This window comes from Perognathus longimembris, chromosome 5 (assembly GCF_023159225.1).
Source record: "Perognathus longimembris pacificus isolate PPM17 chromosome 5, ASM2315922v1, whole genome shotgun sequence".
In the NCBI taxonomy this organism is placed as follows: Eukaryota; Metazoa; Chordata; class Mammalia; order Rodentia; family Heteromyidae; genus Perognathus; species Perognathus longimembris.
Window position 1 is genome coordinate 63,835,017 of NC_063165.1, and position 21,364 is coordinate 63,856,380.

Below are 21,364 nucleotides of genomic sequence, written 5' to 3' on the forward strand. Positions count from 1 at the left end.
CTCAGGAGTCTGAGCTCTGGAGGATCGCAGTGAAAGCCAGTAAGAAATTAATATCCAAGAAATTCCATCCCCAATTAACCAAAAAAAGTTGAACTGGGGACATAGCTCAAGTGGTAGAGGGTCAATTGAGCAAGCAAGGCCAGCAAAAGCAAGCCCCTGAGTTCATATCCCAAACAAATAAACAAAAGAGATACCTTTTTGGTCTTTCTGACTCTCTTTTTTCTTAAAGCGTCATTCACAATCCATCAAATTAAGTTCATTACCTCCAGTGAATGAGCAGTCACAAGCCACATGGCAAACACGAGGCTAGAGGGCACTGACTGGGAGAAGATGGTAGAGGCAGGGAGGGGGCGCTTTCTGTTCTCCACAGTAGCAGCAGTAGCAGCAGCAGCGGCAGCACCCCATACAAACCAGAGGAACGCCTCTGACTTTAAAAGACGGGACTGTTATGGGGGAAATTTCATAAGAAAAATGTAGTAATAGAACATCTATTGGGTAATTTCCCAGAAACATGAGCTTGAGGGGTTAGGCCAGTGACATAACCAGTTGAAGTAGAAATGCTAAGGTTTTTCAGTTGTCTGAGTGCATCCTGGAAGAAAGTTGCATTCCCCAAAAAGCTCACCAAAGAAACCCAGGAGAAAAGCAGCATATAATGCAATGGGTATTTATTGAGCACCTACTATGTACCAAACATGGTTTTGAGTAATCCTGGCTACTCAGCTAGGACTCAGCTAGATTACAGATGAAATCTGAGAATCCAGGATTACAGATGAGATCTGAAAGTCGAGCCAGACTGGGGCAGGAAAGTCCAAGAAACTCCTATCTCCAATTAACTACCAGAAATAGGTCTGTAGCACTTTCTTGAGCAAAGCTCAGGGAAAGCATCCAGGCCCTAAATTCAAGCCCCAGGACCCGCACAAAAACAAAAACAAAGCAAAAATATAATGTTAAAAAGAGAAGCCCTAGGGGCTGGGAATATGGCCTAGTGGCAAGAGTGCTTGCCTCCTACACATGAAGCTCTTGGTTCGATTCCCCAGCACCATATATATGAAAAACGGCCAGAAGGGGCGCTGTGGCTCAGGTGGCAGAGTGCTAGCCTTGAGTGGGAAGAAGCCAGGGATGGTGCTCAGGCCCTGGCCCAGGACTGGCTAAAAAAAAAAAAAAAAGAGAGAAGCCCTAAAGACAACTAAAGTAAGCTAAGAGAGTTCATGCTGCTTTATATAGGATGAAAGGAGGCTGCTTTTTTGTTTTCTTTTTTCCTGCTTGGGTGCCAGTACTGGGGCTTGAACTTAAGATTTAGGCTCTGCTCCTTAGCTTTGCTCAAGAGGAATGCTCTACTACTTGAGCCACCCCTTCACTTCCTGCCTTTTGCTGATTAATTAGAGATAAGAGACTCAGGGACCTTTCTGCCTACGTTGGATTTGAACTGTGATCCCAGATTTCAGCCTCCTGCATAGCTAATATTATAAATGGGAGCCACCAACTCTTGGCTTGGAATAGAGATTAGAAAGTATGAGGCTTCTGGGGGAAGCTTGTTCTAGCTAGAGGGAGCAGCCCATGCAAAGGCCTTGAGGCAAGGGGCTCAATGTGGTTAGAAAAGGCCTGCATGGCTGGACTGAATTCAAAGCTATCACTGGGAGTTACTGTAACCACGTTGGGTGGAATCAGAGTAAGAAGATAGCAAATGAAATAAATTCAGAAATGCCAAAGATTTTTCAAAGGCTGCCCATTCAGGTTCGTGGCTTGCCAATCCAGGTCGGTGACATTCGCAGGAGGTCATTTACTGACGGAGGGGGCACCACCTGACTCCAGAACATGTTGAGTTTCTTTCCAGATCCTTGGTCTCTCAGATCGAGTTCTGAGTATGACCATCATGGTGAGCTGTGCTAGCTTTGCACACAGCCTGCCCCACCATCCTAGCAGGAGGCCCTGCCTCGAAAATGGCTAAGACTGTGCTCATTCCTGCGTGCTTAAAGCAGGCAGACCGCATGAGCTTGCCAATCCATTCCTTCTGCAAACTGGCACTACCAGAACACCAGCAAATGAAACCTCAATCTTGCATCCATAAGCTCTGGGAAGTATGGTTAAATTTTGAAAACATCTTCTTAGAGGCCAACAGAAATGTGATTGAGCATTAAAACACAAATTATAGCCAGTCTTTCTTCATGGAAACACAGCAATAGACTCTACCCACCACCAGTCACAAATAATTTAAAAATAAGATCAGAGACTGGTAGCTTACATCTGTAATCCTAGCTACTAAGAACACTGAGACCTGAGAAGCATGGTTTGAAGCCAGGCTGGGTAGAAAAATCCATGAGAATCTAATCTCCAATTAATCAGCAAAAAGCTGGAAGTGGATTGTGGCTCAAGTGGTAGAGCACCAGTCTTGAGTGGAAAAAGCCAAGTGAGAGTGCAAGGCTCTGAGTTTAAACCTCAGTATGGACACACAACCACCCCCACACAACTAATACTACTACTAATGGAAAGAAAAAAAAATCTTGCATCGCTATTAAATGACATTTTCCCTATTATTGTCCTCTAAACAATACAGTATAGAATGTTAGGTATTAGTAAATAAACTGGTGGTGAGTTCAAGTATTTTAAAAGATAAACAAAGATTAAATTAAGTCATTTTGTGTACAAGATATTGTATCCTCAGAGAATAGCATCCGTGGTCCCCTCCTCATAGACACTAGGGACAGCTGTAATCAAAATCCTCAGAGGCTAAGTGCAACCCAACAAATTTTTAAAAAACTTGTTTAAACTGTGTAGCAATGCCAATGCAGACTAGAAATTGGGTCCTAACAATGTTTTCTCCAAATTACTTTGGATAAGGCATCTTCCCAGGAGACCAGTGGAACCATCAGTGGGAAACACATTAACTTACAAACGAAAACACAATGTTTAAGTAACTGTGGGACTGAAGTCAGTATTTACTTATGAGTTGGATGACCTTAAACCAGTTCAACAGCTTGCTTGTTGTTTTAGCCTTATCATACCTAAGGATACCATGAGGAGAAAACATTTAGAACACAGGAGTCATTTGGTGAGATGTAGAAGCTTATTTCCTCTCTAGAGGCTGCACTTCCTTATACTTCTGTCTTTTGCTACAATGTTGTCTCTGGTCCAAATAGGCTTTTCCTGAAAGTAGAATAACAGTGGATGACATCTTATAGGATTTGGGGAAGGATGAGATGACATTATACAACTGAATTTAGCTCTTTGCCTGACATTGTAAGTGCTCCAATCACGTTAGGTGCCATAATGGTTCTTACTTGATGGAAAACCCATGGAGCTGGGCTCTTTTTGCACCAACCTTTGTAATACAACACGAAGCTGGGCACAGGGTGTACACTCAACGAAATGCTGCTGCAAAGGTTCCACTGTCTAGAATGGTGCCAGGAAGCCAGGCAGTCTCTAGAAGCTTCTACCTAGTAATGACTCCACCATTATTGATTACCTTTTGAAATTTTTTTTTTCACATCAGAGGCTGATCAATGAAAACCATAGATAACTTTTCTGGACTATGTGATGTTAAAAAAATCAACAGAGGGTAGCCCTACTCCTACTGAACTTTCTAGAACGAATAGAGAATATTCTCTTCTGAAAAGCATTGTGGTCTGGGGTATACCAGTCCTCCTGAAGCTGGAGCCCTTCCTCTGCAGGGACAGGGTTATATTAAATGGGCCTGTGATTTGAGGATTTTAGGTCATACATGTCACAACATTAAGGTACCCCTGAAAGAAACCAAGAACTGCTTACTACTAGCTCACTGTGTGACTTGTACTACACTAGAGACCCATGCTAAACAAAAAAACGAGGGGAGGACATGACCTCTTCTAAACGCACTTTCAGCCTGTAGCTTGACATAGGGCTGCACTTTTTAAAATGTCTACCGGGGGGCAGAGGACCTCCACAAGCTCCTTAGCTACATTCCGGGTGATGGGCGGAGCCAAGGCTGGCTGGGTTGCAGTGTTGTACCAAGAAAAGCTCCTGCTTCAACTGTCATCGGGGCTCGGGTTCTGATCCCCTTCTTCCCTGAATTCCTCTTCATCTTGGATGATTCTAAGAGAGGAAAAGAATACAGCGCTGGCATTTATGATGGAATGGCCCAGTGGTCAATCAGTCAGACCATCTTTGCTTTACTTTTAGATGTCTTAGGTCTACCCTGCACATGCAGAACTTATGTAATGCAGAGGATCTTTCTAACATATTTTCAGCAACACATTGTAACATAGAGTCATTTACTTAGGTGATCATGACACTTCTTTCTTCTATGCAAGAAAAGCTGAGTTGTAAACCACTCCTTCTATCATAAATATTTGTTTCTAATACAAAATTTATGTCCACTGCTCAATTTCCAGGTGCATAACTTTGTTAGTAAAATAAAAATATGTATTGCTACTGAGGCTTGAAGTCCTTGCTTGAAAACCCTGTGCTCTGCCTTGGCTTTTCCACTCAAACCTGGCACTCTACCACTTGTGCCATGGCTCGATTTCCAGCCTTTGGCCGGTTAGTTGGAGATAAGCATTCCACAGACTGTGCTGCCTAGGCTGGCTTCAAACTGCAATCCTTGGATCTCAGCCTCTTAAGTAGCTAGGATTACAGGCATGAACCAGCATAACTGTTTTGTTTCAGTAACCAATCATATCATTATTACCATGAGATAATTTCATAGGAAATTCTCACTGAGTTGTAATTGACATACAACAAACTGCAGTTACTTGATAAAGTGTTTTCATGTGTAGAAGTTGGGAAACCATCTTCACAAACAAGATAGTGAAATCAATGCCCCTTAAGCCCCCCCCCGACTTCCTTATAACCCCCTCACTCATCCCTGTACTCTACCACATATGCAACTAGTGATCTGCTTACTGTCACTATGAATTAGTTTGCATTTTCTACAAGTTTCTAAAATATGTAACTTATTGCCTAGCTTCTTTCACTCAGCAATTTGCTTGAGATTTATTATTTTCTTTAAAAAACAACCAAAAAAAGAATTCTTAGCTGGGCACTGGTGGTTCACACCTGTACTCCTAGGTACTCAGGAGGCTGAGATATGAGGACCACAGTTAAAAGCCAACAGGGGCAGGAAAGTCTGTGAAACTTGTCTCCAATAAACCACTGAGAAAAAGTTGAAAGTGGTACTGTGGCTCAAGTGGTAGAGCACTGGCCTTGAGCCTGAGAAGCTCAGGGACAGCACAGGCTCTGTGTTCAAGCCCCAGGATTGGGAAACAAATAGCTCTTTTTTACATGCCATAAATTCAACTGATTCAAGCATAATCTGATAATGCAAATGTGCAAATGTAAAGGGAAACCTAAAAGATGCTTTTGCAGGTCCCGTGAATTATAAAAGTTCAGCTTAATATCTGTGACTTAGGATCTGAGCTATTCCCTGCTGCAGCCCCTCTGCAGTCATCTTGGACCCCAGGAAAGGAGAGGAGTCACTGATAAGCATCTTGTGTGGAAGGCAAACTGTCCTGAAAAGGCAAGGCCTTCTCCTTATCATCTTAAAGAGTACAGCCCCAAACTCAAGAATCCACCTTGATCCTTTCCGTTCCAGTGATAATGGTTCTCCTGTAACTCCTCCCAGGACAAATGTTGAGATAATGGTCAACCAGTCTACACCTGTGGCCTGACACTGCCTTAATTCTCTGCATACCTTTCTCACCCTCTACCCCCAATTCTTCCTGTGACGCCAATGTCTGCCCTTCTGAAGCTGGCTGAAGAGGTACTGAAGTGCTGTCTTCCTACGGCTGCCAAGTAATAAATTTTTCTCTGCCGGTCGCCGTGTGGCGTTGTTTGATATATGGAGGCAAGTGGCCAGACCTAAGTTGGGATTCCTAACTTTGGGCCTGATGGCTAAGAATCTTATTTTCACAAACATCATCAAAATCTAATTTTAGGGATTTCAGCCTTCCCCATCACCCTCTAAATTCCAGTCCCTCCAGGCCTAGCAGCCACTATCCCCGTTCTGTTATTCTAGTGTTTCTCTGTGTCTCCTGGAAGCTCCTTGGTACTTCTGGTTCTTTGTTCTTGCCCTTGAATAAAATTGAATGACAGAATGTATGGTCTTTTGACTTTGATAATGGCTTTTGGGGCTTAGGTAATAATTTCTAGGTTCACCCATGTTGTAACATGTTCAATGTTTTATTTGTTTTTGTAGTTGTACTATCTAACATTTTTCTCCAGCAATGAAAAGGATTCTAATAGTCTGTACTTGCTGTCTTTAATAACTATTTTGGGGCATATGAAGTAGTATCTAATAAATTTGCATTTTCCTAATGAGTCGAGATGAGCTTTTTTGCTGATGGGCCATTCCATTGTCCTGTTTGGAGAAATGTCCGCTCATATCCTTTCTCTATTTTTAACTGTTATTCTTTTTGCTATGCTGGGAATTGAAGCTAGGGCCTTAAATATGTTGAGCAAGTGCTCTACCATTGAGCTATATCCTCAGCCATTGGAATTTTGGGGGGGGGCGGGGGTAGGCCAGCTTGAATTTAGGGCTAGCGCATTGTCCCTGAGCTTTTTTGCTCAAGGCTAGTCCTCTACCACTTGAGCCACAGCACCACTTATGGCTTTTTAGTGGTTAAATAGAGATGAGTCTCATGCCTTGGCTTGCTTTGAACTGTGATCTTCAGATCTCAGCTGGATTACAGGCTAGGTATTACAGGCTAGGATTATAGGCGTGAGCCACTGACACCTGGCCACCATTGGATTTTTGAGACACGGTCTCACTATGTAGGGCATGAACTCAAGATCCTCCTGCTTTAGTCTCTCAAGAGAGCAGGGATTACAGACATGAACTTCCATGAATGGCTCCTTTTTCCATTTTTTAAATTGGGTTATTTCACTTCCGGTGGTTGAATTGTAAAAGTGTTCCACATATTTTGATGTAAGTCTCATTTAAGGCAGGATATATTTTCTCCTAGTTGGTGAGTTGTCTTTTGCTTTCCGTGTGTGTGTGTGTATCATTGGGGATTGAACTTGTATTTGCTTGCTAGCTTCTCTTCCACTTGAGTCATGCCCCTAGCCTTTGAGTTCATGTTTGAGCACATTGTGAGGTGCAAGTTCATCTTCCTTTTTTTTTTTTTGCCAGTCCTGGGCTTGGACTCAGGGTCTGAGCACTGTCCCTGGCTTGTTTGCTCAAGGCTGGCACTCTTCCACTTGAGCTACAGCGCCACTTTGTTGGGGCTCTGGGCTTGCGCGCTTCTTCTGACCCGCGGGAGGGGCGCGGGAGCATGCCTTGCGTGGGGTAGGAACGGAGAAAATGTGTAAGCCACGAAACCGCCAACCCCAGCCCCCTTACGTTCAATGCAGGACTCAGGACACACAGGCAATTCAGGGAGTCTTCACGCAAACATCCGGTTTAATAGGAAAAGACAATCACACTTATAGCAGTAATGGCGGCAGGAAGGGGAGGGATTTGGAGTGGCTAGCTAAGCATGGTGATAGGCTAATTTAGGCTATCCTTCACAGGTGACATCATGGGACTTCCCCCAAGGGCAGGAGTCACGGCCCCCAGGACCGCCTCACCTGCTGCCATCTTGGCGCATGCGTGGTCCGAGGCGGGAGGCTGGGCTGGTTAGAGCTGCCTTTCCGGTTCTGGACTGGAGAAGGCAGGCGGGGCTAGCAGCCATGTGGCTCCAGGGCTGGAGAAGAGGCGGGCCTATTAGGACCGCCTCTTAAAGCTGCAAACCAGTGCTCCACACCACTTATGGCCATTTTCTATATATGTGGTGCTGGGGAATCGAACCCAGGGCTTCATGTATATGAGGCAAGCACTCTTGCCACTAGGCCATATTCCCAGCCCCAAAACTGAGCATTTTTCTTTTTTTTTCTTTTTTCCTTTTTTGTCAGTCCTGGGCCTTGGGCTCAGGGCCTGAGCACTGTCCCTGGCTTCTTTTTGCCCACAGCGCCACATTTTCTATATATGTGGTGCTGAGGAATCAAACCAGGGCTTCATGTGTATGAGGCAAGCACTCTTGCCACTAACATTCCCAGCCCGCAAGTTCATCTTTCTGCATGTGAATATCCATTGTCCTAGCACTATTTGTTTAAAGATTGCCCTTCTCTCATGGCATTATCTTGGCAAGGAAGGAGAAAAGAATATCTCCTTGGGAAAGAAATAATTTAAAAACTACTGTTATTCATGGATAACATTATCATTTATCTAGATAACATGATGGTATATATTCAAAAATCCAAAGTATGTCAGGTGTGCTGACTCATGCCTGTAATCCTAGTTACTTGAGAGATAGAGATCAGGAGGGTTGTTGGCTTCAGTCTAGTTCAGGCAAAACGCTCACAAGACTCCATCTCAATCAATACAAATCTGGACACAGTGGCATGTACCTGTCAGCCATTCCAGGTGCATTGAGAAGTATAAATAGGATGACTTGGGTTCAGGCTGGCTCTGGGTGAAAGCAAAAAAACCCACAAAACAGAAGAGGCCTGCAAGTGTGGCTTCATTGTTAGTGCCAAGTGCAAAGCTCTGAGTTTAAACCTCAGTACTGCCAACCAACAACTAACAACCAACAAAACAACGATCAAATTTCTCAAATAAGACAATTCAGTAAATTTTGGGGAAATATCAATAAAAATATATTTTGTTATTGGATGCCATTGGCTCTCCCTGAAATTCTAGCTCCTCAGGAGGTTGAGATCTAAGGAGCATGGTTCAAAGTCCGATCGGGCAGGAAAGTCCATGAGACTGTTATCTCCAATTAAACACCAAAAATCCAGAAAACCAGCCTTGAATGAAAAACTAGGGGACAGCAGCCAGGCCCTGAACTCAAGCTCTACTACTGGCACCAAAAAGTAAAAAATTTAAAAATCTTTCTTTGTGCTAACATTGATAATCAGTAATTGATTTAAGAAGGAAGGTCATGCTGTTCGTCCATGATGAAGGTGGGAGGTCAGCTGTCCTCTACTGCTCACACATGACCCCAACCCTGAGGGGTCATTAAGGCTTCTTTGAGCCTTGTATGGGCCTTTGATAGCCCACCTTGGTCTTAGTTCTGATTTTAAGTCTCAGGGTATGAGTGAGGTGTGGTGTTTGTTTTTTGTTTTTTGCCAGTCCTGGGCTTGGACTCAGGGCCTGCGCGCTGTCCCTGGCTTCTCTTTGCTCAAGGCTAGCACTCTGCCACTAGAGCCACAGTGCCACTTCTGGCTGTTTTCTATATGTGTGGTGCTGAGGAGTTTAACCCAGGGCTTCATGTATACCAACCAGGTAAGTACTCTTGCCACTAGGCCATATTCCCAGCCCAGGTGTGGTGGTTTTTAAAACATGTTCCCATTTGATGATCTGCCCTTCTTTTGACTTAGTTGCCCACGTGTAGTAGGTGTGGTGGAAGTGTCAAGACTCTATCATAAAAGCTTTTAGATCCTCTTTTCTTTTCTTGAATCACTCACTCTGGGAAGCCCAATTGCTATCTTTCCCCCCCTCCCTCTTTGGTGCCAGTTCTGGGACTTGAACTCAGGGCCTTGGTGCTGTCACTGAGCTTCTTTTGCTCTAGGGCTCTACCACTTGAGCCACAGCTCTACTTCTGGCTCTCTTGGTAGTTTAGTGGAGATAAGAGTCTCGTGGCTTTGAACTGTAGTCCTAGGTCTCAGCCTCATGAGTAGCTAGGATTACAAGTGTGAACCTTAACTGCTATTTTATGAAGAAGCTGAGCCTCCCTCTAGAGAAGCTCCACTGGCCTTGAAATGAGGCCTCCTGACACCAGGGGGAGCAACCCTTGCCTTCAAGAGGACAAACTAGTGTAAGTTCATAGTCTACTTTAGAAGATAAAGTAAATACAATGATAATAGTTTTCTTACACAAGGATCTGACAAAGTATGCTGTACCTGGGGTTTCTAAGTTCTTTGGTGGAGAGGTGTCATGAGATGCTAGAAACAGATTCTGAATAACCTTACAGTGCACAACATTAATTAATTTATTTATTAAGTAATTTATTCATTTAGCAAACTTATTGGTTTACCAATTTAACTAATTTATCAATTAATGTGTTCATTTATTAATTGATCTTTAGTCAAATGGTCTTTGCTTATCATTGCTTTTATTTCCATTTGCAACCCTGATTATTAGTAGCTAATGTACAACCAGAATGTTCTCTGGGGACATCAAGAAGCAGAGGAGGGGAGGAGGCTGCGAGGTCTTGGAGGAGGTGAAATCTGACTGTCCATGTGAGAGGTGCCGAGTTCAGCCAGGAAGACAGGATCCAGCCCTAGGAAGAGGGGGACATTTCAGGAGTCCTTAAGTCCTTGCCATTCTTGGCCTTGCTGGAGCTACTAGGCTTCCAGCACAGGGCCTGACTACACACTATGGGAAGTTGAGGCAGCCTCCTGGGATGAAGTGATGAACCAGGTGTCAGGCTCAGTGCCAGCACCCAGGGGAGGTATTGAGATGGATTGGGCCCAGACAAGCAGGGAAAATAAGCATCCAGGAACATGTTCCTTTAATCACAGAGCGAGGGCCTGAGAGTCCAGGCTTTGGGAAACATGTCCTTAGTATTACTTCTTCTTATTTGCAAGAGGTGTCTGTGGTTACACAGTGAATTCCCAGAACTGTAATAGTAACAAGATGAAGCACTGTAGACACCCACAACAACCATGTTGAAGCCAAGGGGATATATGTGTATGTATATATGCATATATATGTACATGTGTACATATGTACATATGTATAATGTATGTATACTATATACACATACACTATATTTTATATATGCTATATATATACAACCTGTAAACACACACACACACACACACACACACACACACACACACACTGTCTTTCTGGCCAAACTCAGCACCTCTCACAGGGACAGTCAGATTTCACCTCCTCAGAGACCTCTGCAGCCTCCTCCCCTCCTCTGCTTCTTGAGGTCTCAGTGAATATTCTGGTTGTACATTAGCTATTGATAAACAAGGTTGCATACAGACAATACAGTATAGATATAATACATATATTGTATGTGTATATACTATACATATATAGTGTGTATATGTAGTGTGTGTAGAATTTAACCTTTTTCTCCCTTGCCATCCTTCATAAAATGCCAATAATTTTTTGATATGGGATTTTATTTTTTGAATGGTCTGATCAGGAATCTTTATTAGAGCAGCAGAGGTCTGTAGATGGACTCCTGTCTCAAAGACCTGCAGCCTTAATTATGGGATTTGAAAGAGCATGAAGAATGACTGTCTTTCTAAAGGATCCTTACCAATAGTTTATGCTAACTCATAACCCTGTCAGTTTCATCTGTAAAGCTGACTTGATTCATGAACTTGATACATGTTATCTGATGAGTTTACAGCAGTCTAGAACCTTGGTGCCCTTTACTGGTATTTTCTTAAAATTTCAGATCTCCACAGATGAATGGATCAGGCGTCCAATCTAGGCAGTTGCCCCTAGAGTTGGATGAGGGAGGCAAATATGTAGGGCATAAATGAGGGTCAGAGCTGCTTGGATACGCTTCCAATTGTGTATTTATGCACAATCAGGAGCATCTTCTAGTTAGAGACTCTCACTCCCAGGAGCTGCTGTCAGTAGAATGAATTCAGTGAGCTTGGGTTGTATGTGTAAGGTTTGTCCCTGCCTCCTTTAAAATGTTGACATTTTGTTCAGCATGTTGACATTTTGTTTGGCAGTTCTTGTACCAATTTTAATTTTTAAAATAGTACACTGAGCTGGATGCTCTCTCTCTCCATATATATCTATATATGGCACTGTATATATACATACATATGTATATACACATATATACATATACATATATGTGCACACACACATATATGTGTATATATATATAAATAATTTTTTTTTGGGTCCTCCCTTCAATTCTGCACCCAAAATACATGCTTTTCTTGCCACCTCCGGTCCTGGCCCCAGTCAGTGCATTACAGCTCTGTAAATCAGAGTGTGGTGTTTCTGAAGAAACAGGTGGCAGCGCGCGGCCTCGGGTCCGCGGGGCCGGCGCTCGGCCGGCCGGAAGCGTTGGGGCCGGGGCTGGACGGCGACGCGGTGCGCACTCATGAGGAGCAGGAAGCTCACAGGTGGAGTGAGGTCTTCAGCACGTCTGAGGGCCCGGAGTTGCTCTGCAGCCAGCTTGGCCTCTGCCCTGGACGTCGCGTTGGATCCAAGTCTGCCAAGACAGCATGTCTGATTACCCCGTCGCACAAGGCCCTGGACAGAAGATCTTCCAAAAAGTTCAAGTACGACAAAGGACATCTGGTGAAGGCAGAGTTGCAGAAACCAGTGACGGTGCTTTGCCTAAAGTGGCCCCCGAGGCCCCTGGAGAGAGCCAGTGTGCGGTCGCGGCGTCCCCAGCCGCCCCTTCCCCCTCCCCCCCCCCCCCCCCAAGCTGGAAGCTGCGGCTCCTGTCCCCAGCCCAGGCCGAGCAGCGAGTGACACGCACTACGCAAAGACTGAAGACAGGGCTGGCGTGGCAGCGGCGGAGTCCTGTGGCGGACCAGGCAGGCAGGCCAGGGCCGCAGCCGAGGCGGAGGAAGCGCGGGCACCGCTGCTGCAGATGGACAACAGCGTGTTTCTGGATGAAGACAGTAATCAGCCCATGCTAGTGAGCCGGTTCTTCGGGAATGTTGAGCTTATGCAGGACCTGCCACCAGCTTCTTCATCTTGCCCTTCAATGAGTAGGCGAGAATTCAGAAAAATGCATTTCAGAGCCAAAGACGGCTAGGACGAAGACAAATAGAAATGCAGGGAGCGCAGCAGTGACTTCTGGGCATACTCTGTAGTTGACAATTCCATGACTTAGGGATTTGTAACATTTTTATAAAATGTATCTGCAAGACCATGTTTCTTGATGGAACTGGAACATGGATGCATAAAAGTGCAGCGCACACGCAGGACGCCCGAGGTTTCCTCACGGGGCGAGCGCTGGGTGGCCGGGGAAAGCGAGCTTCACTTGAGCTCGTTGATCTTGACAGTGTACAAACTTCTATTATCAAAATCTGATCATTCTTAAAACCAATTTAAAGCCGGTTCTTAAAAGACTCCTCTTCTGAATGTAAAGCTTCTATTTACTTTGAAAACTTTTTGCGAGATATATATGGGGAAGAAATAAAATCTATTTTGAAAAAAAAAAAAGAAACAGGTGGCAGTGTGTGGAGATGAGGAGGCCCTCTTCTCCGGCAAGCAGGAGGTGCAGTGGTCACAGTGGGGGACAGACCTGGGAGGAGAGATTTCGCATGTCTGCTGAAGAACTAGAGAATGAGAAGGAATAGTCTTGATTTTTATAAAGATTTTAATAAAGTTGCAGAAAACACAGAAGATTGTTGATATTTTACCTAAATGCAAACAACTCTGCTCATCTATGCATGTGTTTGACAGTCAGTACACATAATTCTGGCAAATTCTGTCTTGTCTGTAGCAAACAGACTTCTTAGCAAACAGAATGTATTAGTATAAGAAACAGTCCAGATGGCCTACAATAGATGAGTAGATAGAAAAAACAAATGTGGTAGCCATATACAATGGAATTTTAAACAGCCATTAGCAAGAATAATATTAGTAATTTGCAGGGAAATGGATGGACTTAGAACAAATCATATTAAGTGAGGTAAGCCAAGCTCCGATAGACAAACGGCACATGTTCTCTTTGATATGTGGAAATGAGATCTAAAATGCACTGGGATATGATAAATTATACAGGATTCTAGACAGTCACATCCAGTGAGACCAAAAGAGGATAATCTCAGGGGAGAAACAAAAAGATGCAATGCCTATCTGCCTCTTTACAATTATATAAATTTGTATTTATATGCACATATACATATATAAACAATGCCAAAATATGGAAAAAGATATATCTCTCTTTTAATTTTGTTGATGGTTCTGTTTTCTTTATGCATGGTGTATTTGTGTGTCTATCTTTGGGAGGGTGGGGGTGAAGGCACAGAATTTGAGGGAAAGAGTGAAAAGTGTAGCAGTGGAGCTCACTGGACATTGATGAAAGTGAACTATGCAATTTGTGGGTGGAGATGGGAGGTAGAGACTGGGAGTGAGGGAAGGGAAGACACTGTATGAAAGGAAATGTACTCATTACCTGACTCAGTAATTGTAAACTCTTTGTACATCACCTTTATACTGGCAATAAGTAATTTTTTTAACTATGAATGTGGATGATAATGATGTGTCAGTGTGGGTATTTTTAACAAATATAGCATGGTGGTATGAGGCTATGCACGTGTGAGAACAGAGAGCATAGGAGAATTCTTTATTCTTCCTGCTTAGAAAAATAAACTCTAAGAACACAAAGATAGCCAGGCATGGTAGTATATTGTGTATCCCTTTAATCCCAGAATTAGGGAGGTTGAGGCAAGGCAATTATAAATTTGAACCTAGCTTGAGCTACAAAATGAAGCCCTGACAATAAGCAAACAAACAAACAACATAAAAATCTTAAGCTGAGCACTCATGATTTATATCTATAATCTTAGCTATTTCAGAGAGGCTGAGGTTTGAGGATCATAGTTCAAAGGTAGCCCAGATAGGGAAGTCCAAAATGCTGGAGCCATGGATCAAGTGGTAAATCATTAGCCTTGAGCGAAAATGTTCAGAACAGTACCCAGGCCCTAAGTTTAAGACCCAGGACCCGCACGCACATAAGAAAAAAAATTAAATCATATTCATGATCACTCTTTCTGTTATTAGCAAATTGTTATGGAAAATAACCTTATTGATCATTATTAGTTCATTAACAGAGAAAACCTCATTGCTAATAGCTACTTCAAGTAGACCAGAAAGTGCCACAGCAAAAGAGGGAGAAAGCTACATTCAAATGCTTTTTTCTTTTTTTAAAGCCAGTGATTGGTAGATGGGGTTTATGAACATCTGCACCGATGAATGTTTGTAGTGTTGCTAAGCAACGGATATCTGGAAACTATGGAAACCTTAGAAAAGTCACCTTTACAGGGAATTTTGCAACTGGAATAGAATTTATACTTATGGAATGCTGCTTCACCTTCCTCCTTTGAAAATAGGGGGTTATGGCAAAAAGTAACAATTCTTTAAGGAAAAAGGAAACTACTTTAAAGAAAAATATACTTTATTGTAATTTATTGAATATTTACATATAATATAGCAACATTTGTAGGATTTAACCCTAGCATATGACCATTGTTTGTGTTTAGCACAAGGCTCCAGTTCGCACTGAGCACTAATAAAATCATTTCTTCAGATCAAAGAATAATACAAAACAAAATCAACTTAAATATTTTCCTTAAAAGTCATCTTAAGGGCTGGGGATATAGCCTAGTGGCAAGAGTGCCTGCCTCGGATACACGAGGCCCTAGGTTCGATTCCCCAGCACCACATATCCAGAAAACGGCCAGAAGCGGTGCTGTGGCTCAAGTGGCAGAGTGCTAGCCTTGAGCGGGAAGAAGCCAGGGACAGTGCTCAGGCCCTGAGTCCAAGGCCCAGGACTGGCCAAAACAAAACAAAACAAAAAAAAAAAAAAGAATTTTATAGACCTCATTTCATTTATTATTGTTATTATTATTTAATCTATTTTTTTTTTTTAGCAGTACTAGAGATTGAACTCAGGGCCTCAGGCTTGCTTGGCAGGTGCTTCACCACTTGAGCCATATCTTCAGACCCTTTTTGCAGAGGCCATTTTTAAGGTAGGGTCCAGTTTATGCCCATCCTGGTTTGAGCCACTATTTTCTGTGATTTCCCACACCTCAGCCATTGTGCTTCCCTCTGTAGCCGGGTTGACAGGCACACATCACCATGCTCAGTCATTGACTGAGATTGAGTTTCATGAATACTTTTGCTCAGGCTGGCCTCAAACCATGATACCCCGCCCCCCATGGCCATTTTCCAACTAGCTAGGGTTACACACTTGAGCCAACTTGCGTGGATAGACTCCACTTTTTCTTTCTTTCTTTCTTTTTTTTTTTTTTTAAATAAACAGTCCTAACAGAGAATATAATTGACACAGGCTCTGTTAGTTTAACTGAGGATAAGGCCAGTGACTCTGCACTCAGGAGCTCAGAACTAAAGCTAATTTACTATCAAAAGATTGCATTTTTAGCCAGGTGCTGATGGCTTACACCTGTAGTCCTAGCTACTAAGGAGGCTGAAATTTGAGGATCATGGTTCAAAGCCAGCACAGGCAGGAAAGTCTGTAAGACTCTTTTCCCCAGTTAACTAACCCCAAAGCTGGAAGTGGAGCTGTGGCTTAAGTGGCAGAGTGCTAGCTAGCCTTGTGCAAAAGAAGCTCAAAGAACAGTGCCCCAGCCCTGAGTTCAAACTCCAGGATCAGCACAAAAACAAAAACAAAATAGCTCCCAGCATTAAGACAAGATTGGAAGTTCCTGGAAAGAAGCACAACACATACTGTGATCACCTATTTAGCTTCGCAAGCCATACTCACGGAAATGAGCCACCTTTATCTTATTCCATTGGAGAACTGCAGGGAATCTCAACGCCACAAGGAATCCTATGGCCGCAAGCTTTCCTTCCAAACCGATGCACCACCTCCATGTCTAGACAAAAGAGAAATTTGAAAATTAGACTTTCACCCATTGAGTATTATATGAACTGCTAAATAATGTGAGCTCCCTTGTCAATCATCAGTGGCTCTATATTCCTAAAATTATACAGAAAATGTGCTTCTACATGGAGCAGTAGATACTGCTGAAATACCTAGAGAAAATGATTGATGTTGAAGTTAGTACAGAAGGATTCAAGGCTCATCTTACTGCAAAATGAGATTTAAAAAAATCAGGTATCTTGAGCATTTTTTAATTTATCAAGCAATGAAGAGAATTAGATTTGGGAAAAAGTAAAATTAAAGGCCAAAGCAAGAGTGGGTGCCAGCCTGGAAGAAACGGTAACGCTAGAGAATGAATCCATTTTGCAGCTGTTGACTGCACTTGCAGATTCTGGAATGCTAATTCTTTTTTTTTTTTTTTTTTTGCTTGTCCTGGGCCTTGAACTCAGGGCCTGAGCACTGTCCCTGGCTTCCTTTTGCTCAAGGCTAGCACTCTGCCACTTGAGCCACAGCGCCACTTCTGGCCATTTTCTGTATATGTGGTGCTGGGGAATCGAACCCAGGGCCTCATGTATATGAGGCAGGCACTCTTGCCACTAGGCCATATCCCCAGCCCTGGAATGCTAATTCTTATTTAGGACTACGCGGTCTGATACATCAGTCACAGTACAAAATGAGATAAAATAGAAGGTTCACTTGCTCTACTGCATTATTTACATTTTAATACCCACTTATAATCTGTCAGGACTTGTGAACAGTACACATAGAGATCACTTCCAGCTTTGCAGGAAGTTCTACTGCACAGCTGCGGTCCAGGACCAAGGCAGCCATATTGATTACTGTTTCCTGCTCAGGCCATCGCTCCTGCTACAACACAAATGATGGGAATATGTTCACCGTCACCACTCTACCAAAACAGATTAGAAATGTCCTTGCTAAGGTCATTGAAAATGTCAATCAGAACAAGAGAAACATAAATATCTTCATATTTATCTGGCCAGTTTTTTTGTTTGTTTGTTTTGTTTTGTTTTTGCCATTCCTGGGCCTTGGGCTCAGGGCCTGAGCACTGTCCCTGGCTTCCTTTTGCTCAAGGCTAGCACTCTGCCACTTGAGCCACAGCGCCACTTCTGGCCGTTTTCCATATATGTGGTACTGGGGAATTGAACCCAGGGCTTCATGTATAGGGAGGCAAGCTCTCTTGCCACTAGGCCATATTCCCAGCCCTGGCCAGTTTTTATACAAACAATATGTTGTTTCAGTTATGAATGTTCCTAGATCAGGTCCATAATATCTCTGACCACAACCTTATCATGTTCTCCTATCAATTACTGTACTAAACCAAAGTCATCTTTACATTAGTAGCAAAGCTCAATCCAGCTTACTTAGTGACAGCCACAAATGGCTATTTATTTGCTAAAATAAATAATAAATATTTTACCACTTAGTTCTCACTAGACTAAGTCAGGGCCAATGTAAAATGGCAGAAAATACTTACAAAGTTCTAATTGTAAAGGAATTGTGAAGGAAATAAAAGACATAAGCAACAAAACTTTCAAAAAAAAACTCATATAAGTGAAAAACAATCAGACCCAACACAATTATTGATTTTTTCTTTGAACACCAATACTCTCTAGCACAAAATCCAGGCTACTTTTCACATTTGTTGTCACATTGTGTACTGACCAATCACAACTTTTTTTCAGTACAATTTACATAAATACTATTGTTTTACAAGGCCAAGCGATTATTTTCCTGATTCATTTGCTTGATTTTCAAGGCTGCATGGCTAACAGCAACAACAAAAAACCTGCTTTCAAAACCAGCGCATGATTTACTTCATTAGAATAAACACAGTAAATTCAAGGCAGATCACAGATACTCAAATGAGAATTCAATTTTCCCAAGTAATAGCAGATTGTAGTGTATAATGAGAGATGTGAAAGTCAAGAACCTGTGATAGGAGTACATATGCATATTCTGATTCTAAAAGTAACTCCAGCACATTCTTGTATGGCACAAAATATGAATTTCTCCACAAACCAACCTTTGGTGGAAAAAGGTTTTAATTAAATAAGGAATTAAAATATTTAGCAATGTCAGGAAAATAAAATTATAATTTGTTATTTACTTCCTATACTTTATTTTCTTCAACCTGTAAAATATTAACAAGTGCTAATTTCCTCTGTGTGTGTGTGTGTGTGTGTGTGTGTGTGTGTGTGTGTGTTAGTACTGAGGCTTGAACTCAGGATCTCATACTCTTGCTCATCTTTATTGCTCCACCACTTGAGCCACAGATCCACTTCTGGCTTTTAGCGGTTTATTCCTCCCACCTCAGCCTCCTTCGTAGCTAGGATTACAGATGTGAGCTGCCAGCCCTAGCTCCCAAGCCCTAAATTTCAAGAGTCACTAGTCACTAGTGCTTCGGTTGATAGATGTGTCTGAGACCAAGCATCCCTGCCTGCAGCCAGGCACATGGCAGGCAGGGCCTGGAAGGTAACAGGTTTATTTTGAGCAGGACAAAGACAACACAGCACTTCACAGCTCTGTTGTAACAAGATCCTGCCTCTGTTTATTCAGGAAGTACCTACATAGAAACAACATGTTAATTAGCAATACTAGGGGAGAGGAGCTCTTATTAGACCAGACACTGCAATAAATCCCTAGCATACATTTTCTAGAAGCTGGTATTGCATACCTTTTGCCTAACTCTTCAGTCTCTCACTTGTCACAAAGAGCAGACAAAACACTTCCTTACAGTATTTCAGAGAGGAAAGTGTGGATTGCTATCAGAACTGGGATAAAAGCCATTTGATTTCAAACTCTCATTCCCTACCATTAAGAAGACCCTTTATTCCATTAATTATGCCTAAGTTACAGACATTATTGTACGGAAACCTAGAACAAAGAACCAGGGACTTAAAACTGGTTCCTATTAGATTTTTTTCTGTCTGGCATCATGCATTATTTTCTTCTTGTGTTTTCTCTGCTATGTCTTACTACAAATACTACAAACACCAAGAAAAATAGCTTCTGCAATTTTGGCTCAGAGCTTAAAGAAGAAAATAAACAAAAATCTATGGCTATAACTTTTATGTGTGCTAATGAAAAAGCTATCAACTTTTTCTCAAAATGACTGTACATTAACTCTGTTTCTTTGGCAGAATTTGAAACGTCTCTCTCTTGTTCCTCTTGATAATGTCCTACATATTGATGAACACTGAAGCAGGAAACAACACAGTCTTTTTTTTTTTTTAAAACGGGCTAATGACTAATTATGTGGACAAATCAATTAAGCAGATGTCACAGTTTTCCTAACACCACTGGAGAAATGATGTTTGAGACCAAGCGTCCCTGTCTTACTACAGAACTGAGCAAGACAGAGATTGTGGAACCACTTGCTCTCAGCAGGGGGAAAGGACAATACAGCACTTCGTAGCTACATTGTATCTAGGAACCCAACCTGCCAGCTAGAGAGAAGTCCTATGCACACCTAAACACCTGTTTTATTTCTAGTGACACTCACAGAGTCAACATTTGTATCTGTTTCATCCAAAACAAACAACTGGATTCATTCTGTAAAGATATTTTAGTTAAATGTGAGTTGTACCCTGCGGTTTCCTTCCAGCCTAGCAGGCTGGCAGTCACCTCCCGTGGAGAAACCTGAGGTACACTACTTCACCCAAGTAAGCCATCAGTGTCAATATCAAGCCATAACTCTTGACACGATGTGACAGGAGTGACAGGCTACACCCATGGTATTCTGCCCTAAAGCCCCAAATTTCAGTTTAATATTGTGAAAATTTGAATAGAATTTTCAAATACTTGACCAACATTCTAAATTGCCAAGGTCATCCAAAACAAAGAATTTATGTGAAACGGTCAGCAATGTCTAAGGAGAAATGACAGGCAGGTATTGTGTGGTATCTTGGATGGGATCCATAGTAGAAAAAGTACATTAGGTAAACTAAGGAAACCAAAATAAATTCTGCACTGTAGTTCATAACAGTGCATTGGTGTGGGTATGGTCATTTTAATTATATCATATTATCAATCGTGCAATTGCTATAAATTTACTATACTGATATAATACTTTGATAATAGGGAAAATTGCTGCAAGATGTATGGGAGCTCTGTATTGTCTTATTTTCTGTAAACCTAAAACTGTTCTGCAAAAATAGCCTTATCACTACTAGATATTCATGAATAGCCACTGACATACTTAGATTAATTAACTTCTCTTGCATGTCCTAAATATCACTGGTCTTAAAATGCCCTAGGAGAAACACAGCAAGATTTACGATGGTATGTTCTTTTATTTTTTTCAAATTTTTATTATCAAACTGATGTACAGAGAGGTTACAGTTTCATACGTTAGGCATTGGATACATTTCTTGTACTGTTTGTTACCTTGTCCCTCATACCCCCCTCACTCCTCCCCCTTTCCCTTCCCCCCTCCCCCAGGTGTTCAGTTCACTTATACCAAACAGTTTTGCGAGTATTGCTTTTGTAGTTTGTCTTTTTTTTAACCCTGTGTCTCTCAAATTTGGTATTCCCTTTCAATTTCCTACTTCCAATACCAGTATACACGGTTTCCAATATACTCAGATAAGATTACAGAGATAGTGTAGGTACAACCACAGGAAGGTGATACAAGAACATCATCAAGGGCTGGGGATATGGCCTAGTGGCAAGAGTGCCTGCCTCATATACATGAGGCCCTGGGTTCAATTCCCCAGCACCACATATACAGAAAATGGCCAGAAGTGGCGCTGTGGCTCAAGTGGCAGAGTGCTAGCCTTGAGCAAAAAGAAGCCAGGAACAGTGCTCAGGCCCAGAGT

General features: G+C 42.4%; 2 non-coding genes and 1 pseudogene across 2 annotated transcripts; 1 reads left to right on the plus strand and 2 right to left on the minus strand.

The window, feature by feature from the left end:
* Window positions 1–11,972: 11,972 nt before the first annotated feature.
* LOC125351117 lies at window positions 11,973–12,722 on the plus strand (annotated as a pseudogene).
* Window positions 12,723–18,960: 6,238 nt separating this feature from the next.
* Window positions 18,961–19,091, minus strand: LOC125352090. The gene has a single exon (XR_007211098.1). It is a non-coding gene; the product is annotated as a small nucleolar RNA SNORA63 (small nucleolar RNA).
* Window positions 19,092–19,404: 313 nt separating this feature from the next.
* On the minus strand, window positions 19,405–19,590 carry LOC125352113. Its single transcript, XR_007211117.1, has one exon. It is a non-coding gene; the product is annotated as a small nucleolar RNA SNORA81 (small nucleolar RNA).
* Window positions 19,591–21,364: the final 1,774 nt, after the last annotated feature.